General features: G+C 44.7%; 1 long non-coding RNA gene across 1 annotated transcript; it reads left to right on the top strand.

The window, feature by feature from the left end:
* Nucleotides 1–379: 379 nt before the first annotated feature.
* On the top strand, nucleotides 380–6,975 carry LOC115642375. The gene is made up of 13 exons (XR_003998183.1): nucleotides 380–832; nucleotides 1,010–1,080; nucleotides 1,468–1,701; nucleotides 2,016–2,122; nucleotides 2,340–2,508; nucleotides 2,605–3,519; nucleotides 3,613–3,660; nucleotides 4,411–4,476; nucleotides 4,861–4,949; nucleotides 5,422–5,530; nucleotides 6,053–6,161; nucleotides 6,569–6,639; nucleotides 6,850–6,975. It is a non-coding gene; the product is annotated as an uncharacterized LOC115642375 (long non-coding RNA).
* Nucleotides 6,976–16,733: the final 9,758 nt, after the last annotated feature.

Genomic DNA, 16,733 nt, shown 5'->3' with positions numbered 1-16,733 from the left:
TTGTGTGGGGCCCAGGGCAAATTGCCCCACTTGCCCCCCCCTCTGGGCAGCCCTGCTATACACTGAAATTTCCCCCTTGTACTCAAGGCATTATGAACCAGACTGTATATAGATGTCTTTGATAGGCATATGCCTTTTAATTAATTAATGGTTTTGCCAATAACCACTTATAGCTTAAGTTAAACACTGTTCCCGCACTCCAGCCCTGGCAGAAGCCACAAGGCAGCAGGGGAAGCCCCTATGCCTGACCCCATCTCCAGGAGACATGCCTGGTGGGGCAGGAGACTCCACAGCACCCTGCTCCTAGTCCCCTAAAGAACCACAGGATCCAGAACTCCACCATGGCCCTGGGACTGGAGGAGCTCTCACTCCTTTCTGCAGCCGTGACACAGGGACATTCTCCAGTCCTGGTGCTGTGTGGGACAGCAGGGTGGGTGGGAAATGAGCCAAGGAGTTGTGGGGCCAGCAAAATGGTGGGGAGCCCAGGTGGAACATGGCTGCGATCCTGGGGAAGAGGACGAAAGGGATAAGGCCATAGGTGGTGTAGCCAGTGGACAGGGTGGGTAGGGGCCCAACAATTGCTCTGTCCCAGGGCCCAGATATACTTTAATCATCCTCTGTGCTCCATCTTCTATGATCAACAGAGGGGAGATTGTTCCATTCAGTAAAAGGAAGAAAGGTTGTCGTTGTGCATACCATGAAAGAAGCCCTGCAACTCTTTAAAAGGTATCATGACAGTCCAGAGGGTGGACATCTAGGAATATTCAAAACCAGGAATGCGCTGACAGCAAAATACTATTGGCCAGGGATTACAAAAGACATTGCCAATTGGGTATGTAAAGTAATGAAACAAAATCCTGATGTATGGTATTTACAATTGAAATAGAAGTACAAAATGAATGAAAGAAATATAAAAGTATATTTGGTGTGCAAATGTGAACTCTGTTTCCTTGTGATACTATTTCCATAACGAAATGTTCATGTCATCATATTGTTCCATCAAAAACAGGTTGCACAGTGTCTGACTGTGGGAAAGAGGGAAAGCAATCAAATCTGGATTCCACCTTGAAAAGCATAAAGGTGAATTTTTGAATCAGACACGTTATTGTTTGTCATTATCCATGGTTATTTCTGCAATACAATGAGGCTTTGATTTTGAAACAAGTCCAATGCATGTAAGTGGCACTGCATAGTGCAGCAATTACCTCTAATACGCCTTCGCACTGGCTGGGGATATTTCTTCTGCTTTACTCTGGTATTGTTTTCAATCACTCATTCCTGCACTTCTTTTCGTTTGTTTATTCTTTCTTTCTTTCTCCTCTGCATTTAAAAGTGGGCTTTCATTTGGATTCTATGGCTGTTTTAACCATATTACATTGTGTACTCTGCTTCTGACATATGGGTTCATTGAGAACATGTAGTAATAAACATGTGAAGTATGACTGTAACTGGTACCCTTCTATGTAGGTCACTTGGATCTGGGAATTGGTGGGAATGGATTTAATAGGACCGTTACCAGTAACAAAGGATGGATACCAGTATATACTTACAGCCATAGATTATCTTTCAAGATGGGTGGAAGCCTTTCCACTTAGAAATAAGTCATCATCGGAGGTGGTAGAGATCATGTTCAGCATGATTCTTCGACGTGGATGCCCACAGCGGATACTGACAGATCATGGTGCAGAATTCAATAATACGGTAATGATTCCTTTTTTTCCGGTTATTTGTACTATGTACTCAAACTCACTGTCAGGTCACCCATAGATCTCAAACAACCACCATCTTTTCTTTTTATATATATAAACTGCTGTTGGTCACCATCAGTGTTGCTATAAAATTATTTTTCTTCATATCTAACAAAGCTACGCACAACTACTTGTTTCCAAAACAAATATGAGAAGACATGCTATTCCTGTTGCCAATTACACATAAAAGTAGTGGCCCATACACAAAGGAACATTCCTCTACACAAGTCTATATGTACGTTTATGGTGTAACTTTTTTTCTTTCAGCTTAACTTGTATGTTTGTAATAAATTGGGAATAGAACGTAGCTTCACCAGTCCGTACCACCCACAAACCAATGGCTTGGCTGAAAACGCTAATAAATCCATAAAAAGGTAAGTGAATGATGGGAATCGTACAGTAGTAATGGCAAGTAGAATGTGCTATACTAGAAGATGCAACTCACAAAAAAATCTTCAAAAGCAATGTGTTACATGGAAATCTTTTTCATTACGTATTACACCTTTTTGATTGTGTATGATCTGTTTCAAACAAGACCGTACATGTGACTTTCTTTTCTTAAACAATCAAATCAATGTGCCTTTGTTACAGAGCACTGCGGAAGATGATTGATGACAATGGGAGTAATTGGGATAAATTACTTGAACCCATTTTGTTTTCTTTGCGAACTAAAATACATGCAACAACAAAAATTTCACCTTTCTGACTAATGTTTTGTGATGACGCAGTGTTTCCAGAAGATGTCTTAGATAATTACACGGTAAGTGTATGTTATTCCCAGCACCTTTCATGTACATATGGCATTCTGTGTGCCTTCAATTTACAAATACAACCACTTCTCCATTTGTTTACAAAGATCCCAGATCTGAATATGTTAGTGGAAGATTTCTGCAAAGAGTACAGCATGAATATGAAATCGAGACATGACGCTGACATTGCGCTGCCACTAAGTAACATTGCTAAAGCATAAGAAAAACAACAAAGACATTATGCTAAAAGAAAGACTTCTAAATATGGGGAAATAACATTTGAAGTTGGGGACTCTGTACTAATACTGAATGCTAGACAGAGAACAAGAAAAGGAGGAGTATTGGAATCTAAATATCAGGAACCATACAAAATTATGAGTGTTGAAGGTAAGAGAATGAAATTACAAACCATCTCAGGGAAACAGTTAGGAACCATGTACAGTATTGCACACTTAAAACAAGTAAAAGAGCCAACAACATTAGCTGCTGAAAGCACATCAGAGGGAAAAACTGGAACTGAAATTGGAGTTGGTGACACTGAACCAGAAACACCCACGGAAGAGATTAGAGAAGTGGATGGCACTGTATCTCATGACAGCAAAGTGGAAAACATAGAGGTCACAGCAATAGAAAAAGAGGAATATATAGGGCAAGATGTGTCAAACAATGATACAAGTGATGCTGATGACAGTTTTGATGACATGCTTACAGAGGAAGTGGAAGACAAGCAATGGTTTCTGAAAGGTAATTGGTTACTGCTCTTTTCTTAAACAGATTAACATACTTTATAACTTGAACTATATTAAAGGTTTTCATGTACAAAGTGGCGGCATTGACAGTATTAAAGCAGAGAAAAAGGAAACTGTATTACCATGCATGTAATACGTGTTAATATTTTTTTCCTAGTAAAATTGGTAATGACCAGCAAACACACAGAGAGACTGGAGGCCAAAGTGAGAAACATTAAATTGTATGGCTCTTCATTTCATTGCCTGAAACCGAGAAGCTGGATAAGTGATGAGGTACATTTAAGTACCAGTAAACATGTATTTGTTGATGTGATTGATTACTCAAATACCATCGTAATTGTGCTTTTCTTCCATCATGTGTTGTAGGTTATTGATGCATTTTTGAGCTGTGTAGTTGAGAAAGCAGATGGAAAGGTAGGCTAGTTACTGTGGTACATGACACAATACACTGATGCACTAAGTAAACAATCACGGGAATATGTGGCACAACATATTTAAGTCCAAATGCCCTTGAAATATCAACAGACACCTGAAATTTCAACATTTCTGTGTATATACTGCTGCCAAACATTTACTAAAATGTATTTGGAGGTGCATATCGGACATACAATAGAGGGCCACATTAGTTCTGCTGTACAGTTCAGTGGGTCCATTAATTGAACACAAGTATGCGAACAGCTTAGTCACTTTTTAAAGGAAGTAAGACAGAGCACATTGATTACAAATCATTTTGTTTTTATAGGAGTCTCTGACAGATACGTATCTGATTTGTAACACTAAGGATCCGTTTCATGTCTGTCTATATTAAATTCATTATGTTCTTGACGTGCCACAATTATTAATGCATTAATAGCTTTGTTGACTGTCAACAGGTATAAGCCATCTCATCAGTAGTTTCCACTGTCATTCTCTCAGGCAGAGCTACACAAGTGAAAGTGAAGGTAAATGTTAACACACTTTCATACATAAAATGAAAAAAACCCAATTTCAGTCACTGAGTTAAACACAGTGTGAAACAGCAAAAACTACGATATGTTTGATGTGGGGGAGTAGTCCAATAGTAATACATGTAATGAATCTGGGAAATACAGTATAATGTATATTTCATGGTTTGCCTCACTGGCAACTATAATTACATTTCTAATTTCTTTTAAATAAATACAGAGTGAATTACTTCAAAATGATATATTATTGCTTCCTTACCACACACCAGGTCATTGGGTTCTTGCGGTAAGATGTTTTGTATTGTGCTTCTGGATTATGGGCAATAAATGTGGCAATAAATAAGAGATTTGTAACACAACTATGGTAGTGGTTATATAATTTGCCATGCTGCGGGTTTTCTGGGAGTTCAGTGCATGCTAAGGAAAGTGGAATGTGATTGTTAAAAATACATTGATACTGTCAATTTACATTGTTCATGTAACATGGAAGAATACATTCTGTAAAGAGTTGATTGATTTCACAATATGCTTATATGTTGTGTGTTACTCTTACATTACAAACGATAATGTTAATTGCATACTGATTGTTGATATATTTTTTTGAATATATATAAATTTTTTGAAATAATCACATTACCAATACATTTTATGAATATATTTAAACTTACAGATTGCCTTGATGAAAAAAAAGGAATTGTTAATAATTGACCCCTTGTGTGATGAGATCAGATATGAAAGAACATGCCTGAGGAATTGGAGGTGATTTATTAGATACTTACTTTCACAGTGGACACTAACTGTTCCATTGAAATTTTTTTTAAAGGGAATGTTACAATAATGAGAATAATGTCTTCCTATTAGCTACAAATAAACATTGAAACAGCATGTACTTGTACTGAATGTACTTAATAATGGACTTTGAGTGAACTTGTGTGATGTGACTCTGGGGAACGACTTCACAGAATGTGGACACACACGAAACAGTAGCATGTTGCATGATTGAGAATGTGTTATTATCAACATGGGGCACAGCAACTCAGGTGACACACTGTGTAAGTGTGAGACAATAATATGAAAACAAGTGTGTCTATATGTGAGCAATAAGTCATTTCAATGACTAAGTAAAAAGCGAGAGAATGGATTTTTATCTATGTCCAGAAACCAGAGTGGGAAATAACGGAAAGCAAAGCTCATTTATGCAGTCTGCTAATGTGCTCTCTAAAAATTTCAGAAACTTCATCAAATGATTAACTAGTAAATCCTCATCTGATTGGAACAGTAAAATTGTGCAGCATCCCAGACAAAGTGATGGCCACAACTGTGGACCACTCATCTTAAAGGTATTGAATACCAAATTGGCATTATTATTGGTTATGTATGTTTAATTATCCATGTTGAAAGTAAATGCCAGAGATTACCAGTGGGCACTGCACTGGTGTCTTTGCCAAGGTGTATGGGGGTGGGCTTGTGGCCACAAGAAGGGATGGGTTCTCCAGTGGCAGGTGCAGTGCTGGGAGACCAGATTCTACCATCCAGCCCTTCCTGACACCTGCTGTTGCAGTGGCCAGGAGCACCAGGCCCTTGTAAATCACTGTAACCCAGAGCCCCTTTTGGTCCTCCACAGTAGGCAGCCCTGCCAGGAGCATTTAACAGCATTGCCGGACCCTATGGCAGGGCCGCAGATGCGGGGGGGATGGGATAAAGGGGGCAGTGCTGTTAAAGCATAAAGCACTGCCACATCGGAAGTGTAACATCAGCCATGTATGGTCTGGAACCAGTGGCCAATTCTTACCGGTACACTGGACCAGCCCACTTTCACCTATAGTAAGTATGAGGTTTATTCTAAATATCAGTGTTGTTAGTTTGCAGAAACATATTTGCAGCACAAAGACATCAGTACGGTGGAAACAACACAGAAGGCTAATACTGCGTTTAGAAGAGGTATAGCAATTCTTCCAATGAAGGAGTCAGGTAATTACTTTCTACCATGTATTGTGGACTCATTAGGCACATGTGAGGATAACATGAAGAGTGGAATTTTGTCACATAACAGACAGTTATCTTAATACCCCTAAAGTGGGATATATCTCAGGTTTGGTTCTGAAATGGTGACTATGAATCAATAATATCTTTAAGTACACAAAAATTTGAATGGGGTGAATGATTACTATTGATCGACCAGTTAAATGAAATTTGAATTTTTAGATGCAGGTGCAGTAAAGTTAAAATTTGAAAAAAATATTCCAAAAAAAGGAAAAGATATGTGTGTTCAAACCATTGACTGGATTACAATATTGACAATTAATAAATCAAGATTAGCATTTTCAGTGTTGGTCATAACGTATTCATCATTTCGTAATGCTATATTTATTTTTAAGAAAGCGTGGAGGACTACTGCATATACTGCAACCTTATCGACTGTGAAAAAGAAAGTGAGGATTGCACGATGGTAAGAAACATAGAATTACATGAGAAATATATGCCATAAACTGCGTAAAGATCATGATCCTTGTAAAAATTCCACAACATTACACATTTTCTTCATGTCGATAGTTATATATTAGGTAATGTTCACATGTGGAAGGAATAGGATGAGTGAATGCAAAGTATGTATAACATAACTTCTGTGATTTCATTTCTTAATTGTTACTTATCAAAGGTCCAGTGTGATTCTTGCAAGAGGTGGGCACACATACTATGCATTACAGAAGGAATCAATCAAGAAAACCTGACATATGAGAAGAAAGAGTACAACTGCAAGACATGTGCATAGTTCACTTCATTACCAAAAAGAAAAAAGGCAATAAAGAAAACCCATTGTTTAACTGTTCAAAACATAATGCAACCCAAAGAAATATATTTCTATGTATACATCAGATTATAATAAATGTTTTTCATGTTAAATAAATTATTCTCTGTATTTCTGTCCATATATATAATGCAAACTATAAAATTGTAAAAGTAATTTTAAAAAATGAAAGTGGTGTCATCATAGGTGTGCTTCATACCCCCAAACCTAACCTCCCTTTTCACGTATTCACACACAAAAAAGCGAAAGAGCGTGCCTCGATCACCCAATAGGTCATTTTGGCACTTTAGCCAGGAGGAGGCAGATCCTGAGTGTTTTCGACCACAGACTCCATCCCTCCCGATTTGCAACCATCCCTGGACCAGTGACAGATGCATAGGCAGCCATGTCATTGGAACTAAGCAAGGAGGAAGCCAGTGGAAACAATGAAAGGGGCCACTCTGGTTATCACCTTGGGGTCAGGGGTGTGCCCTATACCCCCAAACCTTACTTCCCTTTTCACGTATTCACACAAAAAAAAGCGAAAGAGCGTGCCTCGATCACCCAATAGGTCAATTTGGCACATTAGCCAGGAGGAGGCAGATCCTGAGTGTTTTCGACCACAGACTCCATCCCTCCCGATTTGCAACCATCCCTGGACCAGTGACAGGTGCATAGGCCGCCATGTCATTGGAACTAAGCAAGGAGGAAGCCAGTGGAAACAATGAAAGGGGCCACTCTGGTTATCACCTTGGGGTCAGGGGTGTGCCCTATACCCCCAAACCTTACTTCCCTTTTCACGTATTCACACAAAAAAAAGCGAAAGAGCGTGCCTCGATCACCCAATAGGTCAATTTGGCACATTAGCCAGGAGGAGGCAGATCCTGAGTGTTTTCGACCACAGACTCCATCCCTCCCGATTTGCAACCCCATGGACCAGGCGGCAGCAATTCTTGAGCAGGAGCACAGATGGTTTCCTTATGTGGCAGAAACTGAAGCTAGTTGGAAAACGAGAGGGTTGCTCAAAGTGACGTTACACCAGCCGGCTGGTCCAGAGAAGGGAAGAAAAAACAAAAAAGAAAAAGAAAAAAAAATTCCTGCGGGGTGGCGGGTGCAGAGGGACTCCCAGGGCGGGGGCAAATGGGGCAATTTGCCCCGGGCTCCGCAGGGGCCCCCACGAGAATGGCTGAGGCTCCGTCACCCGAAGCCTCAGCCCATCCAGCAGCGTCCCTGCGTAGCGCCGCAGCCTGGCTCCGGCAGGACCCATGAGGTCCGCCCCGCTCAGAGCCGCGTGGGCAGGGGCAGGGCTGCGAGCTCCAGGCTGAGCTCAGCTCCCTCCGCTCGCGTGGAGCTCGCAGCCCTGCCCCTGCCCACGCCGCTCTGAGCGGGGCGGGGAGGAGCCGGGGCTCGGGCCATGCCGGGGCCAGGCTGCAGCTGTGGGGCGAAGCTCCTGGACGCGCTGAGGCTCCGGCTGAGGGGAGAGCCGGGGTAAGGGGCCGGGGCTGGGGGTGTTGGCTAAGGGGCAGGGAGTCCCAGGGACAGTCAGGGTACAGGGAGGGGGCAGAGGTTGGGGGGGGCGGTCATGGGACAGAGCATGGGGGGGTTGGATTGTGGACGTTCCCGGGGGTCTGTCAGGACTCAGCGGAGGGGGTGTGTGTGACGAACTAGGAATGTTCTTAATGTTTTCTCTGAATACTGTGTTGGTGCCTCAGTGTCCCCATGGCAGTTCTTAAGTATCTGGCAGAGCAAAGGGCCAGTGCACCTAAATGCCTGACCCTCTGTCTCCTAGCAACTGATGGCCTGGGCCCCTCCTCTGCAAAGGTGCCAGCTGAAGGTGTTGGAGACAAAGGGATCAGGTGACCTCCTGGCCCGGGAAAGGGGCTGAGCAGAGAGGAGGGGCTGGAGGGGGTTGTTTGTCTGGAGCTGGCTGGGGACGAGGAGTGAAGTGCAGACCTGGGGGGTCTGGCTCACTGCCCCCCAGAATGGACCCGGCTGAGGGGTCCGGTTCTCTGTATCTACAAGCTCTGTTTTAGACCCTGTTCCTGTCATTGAATAAACCTCTGTTTTACTGGCTGGCTGAGAGTCACGTCTGACTGCAAAGTGGGGGTGCAGGACCCTGTGGCTTCCCCAGGACCCCACTGAGGTGGACTCGCTGTGGGAAGCGCACGGAGGGGCAGAGGATGCTGAATGCTCCAAGGAGAGACCCAGGAGGTAAAGACGTGGGAGCTTCTTGCCCTTAACAAGTCTGCTCCAAGGGAAAGGAGGCTCCCCAAAGTCCTGCCTGGCTTGGTGGGGAGCAGTTCCAGAGCATCGCCCGGGGACTCCGTGACAGGCTGGATAGGGTTCGGGGCAGTCAGGGGACAGGGAGCAGGGGGGATTTCATGGGATGGTGGTTGGGGGTGGTCTCTGGGGGACGGTGAGGGGACAAGGAGCAGGATGAGTCTGGGATTCTGAGGGGGGTGGGCAGTTGGGGGGCAGTGTTACCAATTACACCAATCAGGGCCGGCTTCTGGCATCAGCCAAGCAAGCTGGTCTTGGGACAGCAGATTCCAAGGGGCAGCTTCCGCCCAATCCTTTTTTTTTTGTGCTTCGCCACTTCCGCCGCCCCTGTGGGGTTTTTTTTTTTTTTGGTTTGTTGCTCCTGCTGCCCTGTGGGGGGCAGGGGTGGAGGAGGGGAGCTGCTGGGAGCGGTTCCAGGTCTGTAGCAAGCCCGGCACGCCAGACCCGTCCTTCCCCGCCTGCCCGCGGAGCGGCGCGGAGCCCTCCCAGCAGGAAGGGCCGCATGGCGAGCGCCCCCTTAAGGAAGCCCTGGCTGCCCCCTCTCCCCCACCCCCGAGCTGGGCTGTGCACACCGCTGCCTGAGGTCTGCAGGGCAGGGCCGCCCAGAGGATTCAGGGGGCCTCAGGCAAAGCAATTTTGGGGGGGCCCTTCCATAAAAAAAATTGTAATACTATACAATACTATATTCTCATGGGGGCCCCTGTGGGGCCCAGCGCAAATTACCCCACTTGCTCCCCCCCATGGGCAGCCCTGGGAAAAATAAACCTTCTGCATCTTGGCATGATGCACAAGGGTCGCATGCATTATTAAAAGGTATTAAAAGGTGCACCACGCTCGAGCGTAATAAAATTCTGGACACTCTGCATATTTTGGGTTTGTTTATGTGCCTCAGCCTAGGAACGAACTGTGTGTGGCCTATTGGCATTAGGGCCGGCTCAAGGTTTTTTGCCGCCCCAAGCAAAAACATTTTTGGCTGCCCCCCACCCAAGGATCTCCCCCCCCCCCGCCGCCCCAGGCCTGGGCTCCCCTTGCTACCAGTGCTGACTCCGCCCGCTTCCCCCTCACCTCCAGCCAGTCCAGCACTGGCAGGGTCAGGGTAAGCAGTGGGGCTCCCAGGCTGCACTTCAGCCCAGGGTCCCTTCAGCTAGGGCTCCCGCCTGCAGGACCCGCTGGGACCCGGGAGGGCAGCAGGGGGCTGAGGAGCCAGGGCAGGGTAGCCCCAGAGGGAGCAGAGCCCCTGAGAGCAGGACACAGGCCCTGCACGGCAGTGCCCTGCCTTCTGTGGCCCAACTGCTGCTGCTTCTGGCCGCCCTGCCGCAGTCCCTGGGCAGCTCGGGTACTTCGCCCAGCCCCAGCTGCAGCGCTGGGGGGCAGCCACCTTGAGACACTTGCAGGCAGGGCCAGCTTTAGGGCAATTCAACCAATTCCTCTGAATTGGGCCGTGTCCCTAAGAGGGCCCCGCAACCAAGCCCCAGTACGATGTACCGGCAAGAGCCAGTGCGCTGTATTGGAGTGGCCCGGCTTCCCCAGGGGGAATTTAAAGGGCTTGGGGCTCCCAGCAGGGGCTGGAGCCCCAGACCCTTTAAACTGCCACCAGAGCCCCACTGCTGGAGCCCTGGGATAGGGCTGCGGGCTCTGGGGGCTATTTAAAAAGTCCGGGGCTCCCGTTGCTTCTACCAACCCGGTCCTTTAAATAGCCTCCGGAGCCCCACTGCTTCTCCAGGGCTCCCGCGGCTATTCATGTACAGGCATGACTACCTGCCCTTTCCTGGTTACTCTGCGGCCAGTCTGCATCCATATCCGGTAAAAATTAAAAATAACTATATAGCAATTAATAATTTAAACATATAAATAAAATCAATCTATTTAATAAATATTTATTTTATATATATAAACCATCTTCTAAAAGGACAGATAGTAAATAGCACTAAATTTAGTCATGGAAACAAACATAGCTAAAATTTAGTTTCGGCAAGATACACGGAATGGGGACTCCGGGATCTTTACCAGTCACTGAACATAGCCAGCATGTCAACTATTGAGTATAAAACGAGTCTACATATATTTTCTTTAAAATTTTTCCCTCTGTCAATACCTAAAATCTTTAATAACTCATTGTTTCCCTCACTCCACTTGCCACACGCCCCAACTACAAACCCAAAGAAATGGATATGTTTACCTCCAGTCAATTTTTTGATCTCATCCTCCAATTCAAGGTAATAGGTCACCTTTTCTTCGTGAGCCCATTCCAAACTCCCATCATTATCCTCCCACCGCACTGTGACATCGACTACCACTGCTGTATCTCCCTTTACAAAAATAATATCTGGTTTCCTCAATTCCCCTTTCCTATTTCTTAAATGAGGCTCAACCATTGCCTTCCAATCTAGTTTAACTACCTTGTCAATTACCGCCGAGACTACTCTATTATGTCGCTTAATTCTTATTTCCTTCGTTTTATAACATTGGCCCAAGATGTATGGAACAGTCTCCTTAACTTTACCACACCATCTACATAGGGCATTCATTCCACCCCTACCTCTTGACAATGTTTCCCTTGTAGGATATATATTAGCCCTTAATTGCAATGCTGCTATATATGCTGCAAATTTAATCTTATCTGAATTTCTAAAAATCGAGTTGCTAATTCTATCATTTTTAAAATATCTGATCCCTATTCCTTGACATCTTAATTTGGACCATCTTAAGAACTCCTCTTCTCTCCACTTTCTAGGGTGAGGAGTTACTGCACTATATTCCAATATTTTATCAATAAGATTTTCTCCTGCATACAGGTATGATAAATCTACCCAATTGTCTCTAGAGACAATATGCCGCCTCCATTTACGAATTAACATATTGGGGATTTGTATATTAAATTTCGTAAGGGCTAACCCTCCATCTCTCCCTCTAGAATAAAACAACCCATCGGCAGTACACTGCGGTAAACGTAAAATCTCCTTCACTATTTTTCTAACTAAAACATCTAAGTCATCTAAAAGGTTAAAAGAAGGCTCCATTAAAAGCAAATTATAAAATAACCTCAGTAAAATATAAGTCTGCAGGATTAATAACTTTTGAGCTGGTTTTAAAGGAGCTTCCATTAAACTCTTACTCCATTCTTTCATCTTCTCCTTTAACGGAGGTCCACCCACTCCTATCCACGGATCTATTCTAGCACCCAAATATTTCTCAAATTCCCCTGGTTGGACATATTCTATCTCTTCCTTTCCTATTTTCCACTTTTCCTTAGGGTTCACTATATAGGTCTTATACTTAGTAAAAATGTGAAAACCTTTAGTCTTTTTCACATTCATCCGAAGGTTGGTACTATTACAAAATCTCTCTAAAATGCCCAGATTTCTCTCCATCTCTTCATAAGAATTACTTAAAATCGCCACATCATCCGCAAAAGCCAACGATGTGACTTTACTACCTTGAACATAAAAACCACTCCACTCAGATTCCAATGTTGTTAAAAGCGGATCCATGGCAATATTAAATAAAATAGGGGACAGAGAATCACCCTGCTTTACCCCTTTTTTAATTAAAATAGACTCAGAATAAAATTTACCCACCCACACCCTTGTTGTGCAATTCTCATAGAGGTCTCTAATAATTCCAATAAAATATTGGTCTACGCCAAATTTTTTTAACCCCGCTATTATATGCCCATGTCCCACTGAATCGAATGCTTTAGCCAAATCCACAAACACTATGGCTATCTCATCACCGTTGCATTTAGCTCCTTTCATTATATTATCTAAAACAGAAATATTTTCCTCACATCCGAAGGCAGCTATAAAACCTTTCTGTCTATTACATATTTTAACTGCCTCCGATAATCTTTTAGCTAAAATCTTCGTATAAATTCTAATCCATATTGATCCAATCGTTAGCGGTCTCCAGGAGGTCAGCTTTTTTAACTCCTCATCCTGTGTTTTTGGTATTAAAATTGTCCTATTTTCTTTAAAATCATTAGGGACCTGTCCCTCTAAAATCCACATATTAAAAATTGTTGTGAGTATTAAGGAGTCTAAGTTAAAAATATCCCACAGATCACTTACTTTAATTTTATCTGGGCCAGGGGCACTATCTTTTTTAATTTCCCTTAAAACATTCCTAACTTCATCCACAGAGATCGGACTCAGTAATAAATCATTATCCGCCTTCTCTGTGGATGAAGGCCACTGTGCTATGCTTCCATGTCCAGTTTCCCCTAAAATCCCTACATAATATCTTTCTATTTCCTCCATGGGGATCCCATACTTTACTTTATCTGGTTCACCCATGATAACTCATGCCAACCTTCTATCTTTATTATATAGTATCTGATAAAACTTATATTTCGCTTTTTTTGCAGCATACTTCCTAAGTGCACTAGCTTGAGTCTTCCTTCCCCTCTTTCCTTTCCCTTTATCCGCAATCTCTACCTGTTTGTCCTTATCACTATCTTTTCTTTCTACTAATGAGACACATGCTTTTTCTAACTTGGCCCACCCCAGGGCTTTAGTTGATCATTCCTTCAATAATTTTTCTGTTCCTACCAAACTATTAATTATCTCCTTTCCATCCTTACTCTTTCTCCCCCTTTTACAAATTTGACCTACTTGATCTAATTCTAAATGACTTTTTAATGGTAAAATCTTTTCCTTTGGAGGAGGAACTTCTAATATATTATCTATAATTTCTCTAACCTCAGTTCCTCCATCCATATCCTTATCCATCACTATCCTTTTCTTTGCTAATTCCCGCCTTTTGTCAGATATTTGCTTATTAGTTTTAGTCTTCAGCTCAAGTTCTATGCATTTATTAATATTCCTTTTCCCTGCGTACTTCCTCTCTAAATCTATAAGTTGCTCCATTTCCTCATTCGTCCATATCCGCATACGCGATGCTCCTTCTTTCACCTTCCTCTTGGCAACCATAGCCTCCTTCCTCTGTTCATTTCTAACAGTTGGGTGTCTATGCCTACAGTGCTGGCTGAGACCTGACTGAGTATGGAACACAAGCCCACAAACAGAACAGGTATGACCCTTCAACGGGGTATCCACCTCCCTGGGCGCACACTTGGGGTAGTGGCAAGCAATATTATGAAACTGAGAAGATTTCCCACATTTACTGCACAATACCCGTATGGCCTTACTATGATGCACCATATTAATATGTTTAGCCCATTTCCCAAATGATGCTAAAATTTGTGGGCAAATAGGACAATTAAATTTATCTACTGGGTATTCTAAATAGAAAACCCCATTTTTCACAGAGCTACTCTCTGATATATTAATTTTATCATCCATCCCATTTTCCATATCTTTACTAAAACCCTTTTTCAGCCTGGACAAATTACAATCCTTCTGTGAATCACATTTAAAATCCACAGGCTCCCTAATATATGGATCATCAAAATTACTCAAATATTTAAAATCTAGATCGATCTTGTCCATCAATAAATTATTAAAAGCTCTCCCAGTAAAAACCATTGCTAAAATCGATAAAATCTCCTCACCTCGGTCCTTACCAAATTTCTCCTCTTCCTCCACACTCTTATGGCCTGGAAGGACCTGGTCTTCAACCTCAATCTCTTGAGACTTCATTTCTATCCCTCCAGTTTTATCCATTGGTCCAGTGACTCTAATCACTCCCCTAACATATTTAACACTGCCGGCCGGGAAATCAAAGCCGGCAGTGGGGGCGTTTTTAACCCGGTCCAGCGCCAATCCGGTATATAAATCAAAATGTCTTTTCTCCATGGCTAAAAGATATACCCTTCTCAGGGGGAAACTAACCCTTACCAGGGGGATTCTTACCCGTACCTGGGGGAGGCTACCCTTGCCAGGGGGAATCTAACCCATACCTGGGGGAGGCTACCCTTACCAGGGGGGCATTTTTAAAGGGGGTTGCCCAACCCCACCCACACCCCAAATGGGATGTAGGTCCATCCTCCGCATTCCGCTTGACTATCCAAGCCAGTTATCGACTCTCACCACGAGGAGGTGGCGGTTGGACTTGCAATCCAGAGGCTTTCCTCAATTGAGGGGTCCCAACCAGCATAACCCCAAGCTCTAACAGGCGTGGAGGAAAGGCTCAGATCTTGGTGGAGATTGCCCCTATTGGCTAGGCTCACGCCCATCTCCTCCACACCAATCACCAATCCTCTCACTACCCTCAGGCAATGTTACCGTTCGAGCTCTGGAACTGATAGAGTCCAGAGACGCATGGAGAGCCATTAAGAGAGTCACCCAAAGGGCTGGATGGTAGAAGCAGGGGAGCCCCGGGCCCTTTAAATAACCTCTGAGTCCTGGGCTGCTGCTGCTACCCCGGTGGGGGAGGGAGGAGGAGGGGGCACTCACCATACAGGGTGGGCTGTACCCCCTATACCTGCACCCTCTGCCCACAGCCAGCCCCTGCTGCACCCCCTGCCCGCACCAGCCCTGCACCCCCTGCCTTGCCTGCACCAGTTCCTATCTGCAGCCAGCTCTGCACCCCCTGCCTGCAGCCAGCCCATCTCCAGCCAGCCCCGCACCCTCTACCCTGCCTGCAACCAGCCCCTGCCCTGCCTCCAGCCCCACACCAGCCCATCTCCAGCCAGGCCTGCACCCCCTGCCTTGCCTCCAGTCCCACACCAGCCCGTCTCCAGCCAGCCCTGCACCCCCTGCCCACAGCCAGCCAGTCTCCAGCCAGTCCCTGCTGCACCCCCTGCCCTGCTCGCACCAGCCCTGCACTCCCTGCCCTGTCTCCAGCCGACCCCTGCCATACCCCCCTGCCTGAAGCCAGCCAGTCCCGCATTCCTTTGTCTCCAACCCTGCCAACCCCTGCTGCATCCCTCTGTGGCCCTGCCTGATGCCAGCCAGCCGCACACACCCCTGTGTCCAGCCAGCCCTGCACCCCTTGCCCTGCCTGCAGTCAAACCCTACCTTCAGTCAGCCCCTACCCTGCCTCCAGCCAGCCCCATGTCCACTGCTGCCCTGCAGTTCCCAGGGCAGTAAACCTGCACACCTGCTTCAATGAGGGGGGCAGGGAGCAGCTGTGACCCACACATGTGCACACCCTAGGGTGATCCGACTGCAAGTGTGAAAAATTGGGATAGGGTGGGGGATAATAGGATCCTATTTAAGAAAAAGACCCAAAAATTGGAACTGTCCCTATAAAATCGGGACATCTGGTCACCCTAGCACATCCCCAGGGAGTGGTGGGGACCTACACATGTGAAACGGAGCTCATTTCTAGTTCAGGCCCATCTTTTTAAAAAAGAACTTTAGGTAGGGTTAACATACATCCGTATTTTCCCAGACATATCAGGCTTTTTGGTTCTTAAATCGCCATCTGGCAGGAAAATACGGACATATGGTAACCCTATGGGTACAAAAAATTCATACTGTGGCACATCCCTTAAATCAGAACTTTTTATAGGGAACAGGTTGCTAAGAAATTTTGGTGTTGGTGAGCAGTGAGGACCTCGTAGAAGAAATGGT

Source organism: Gopherus evgoodei, unplaced genomic scaffold (assembly GCF_007399415.2).
Source record: "Gopherus evgoodei ecotype Sinaloan lineage unplaced genomic scaffold, rGopEvg1_v1.p scaffold_39_arrow_ctg1, whole genome shotgun sequence".
Classification (NCBI taxonomy): Eukaryota; Metazoa; Chordata; order Testudines; family Testudinidae; genus Gopherus; species Gopherus evgoodei.
The sequence above is the reverse complement of the archived record's forward strand: the minus strand, read 5'-3'. Positions and strand labels throughout refer to the sequence as shown.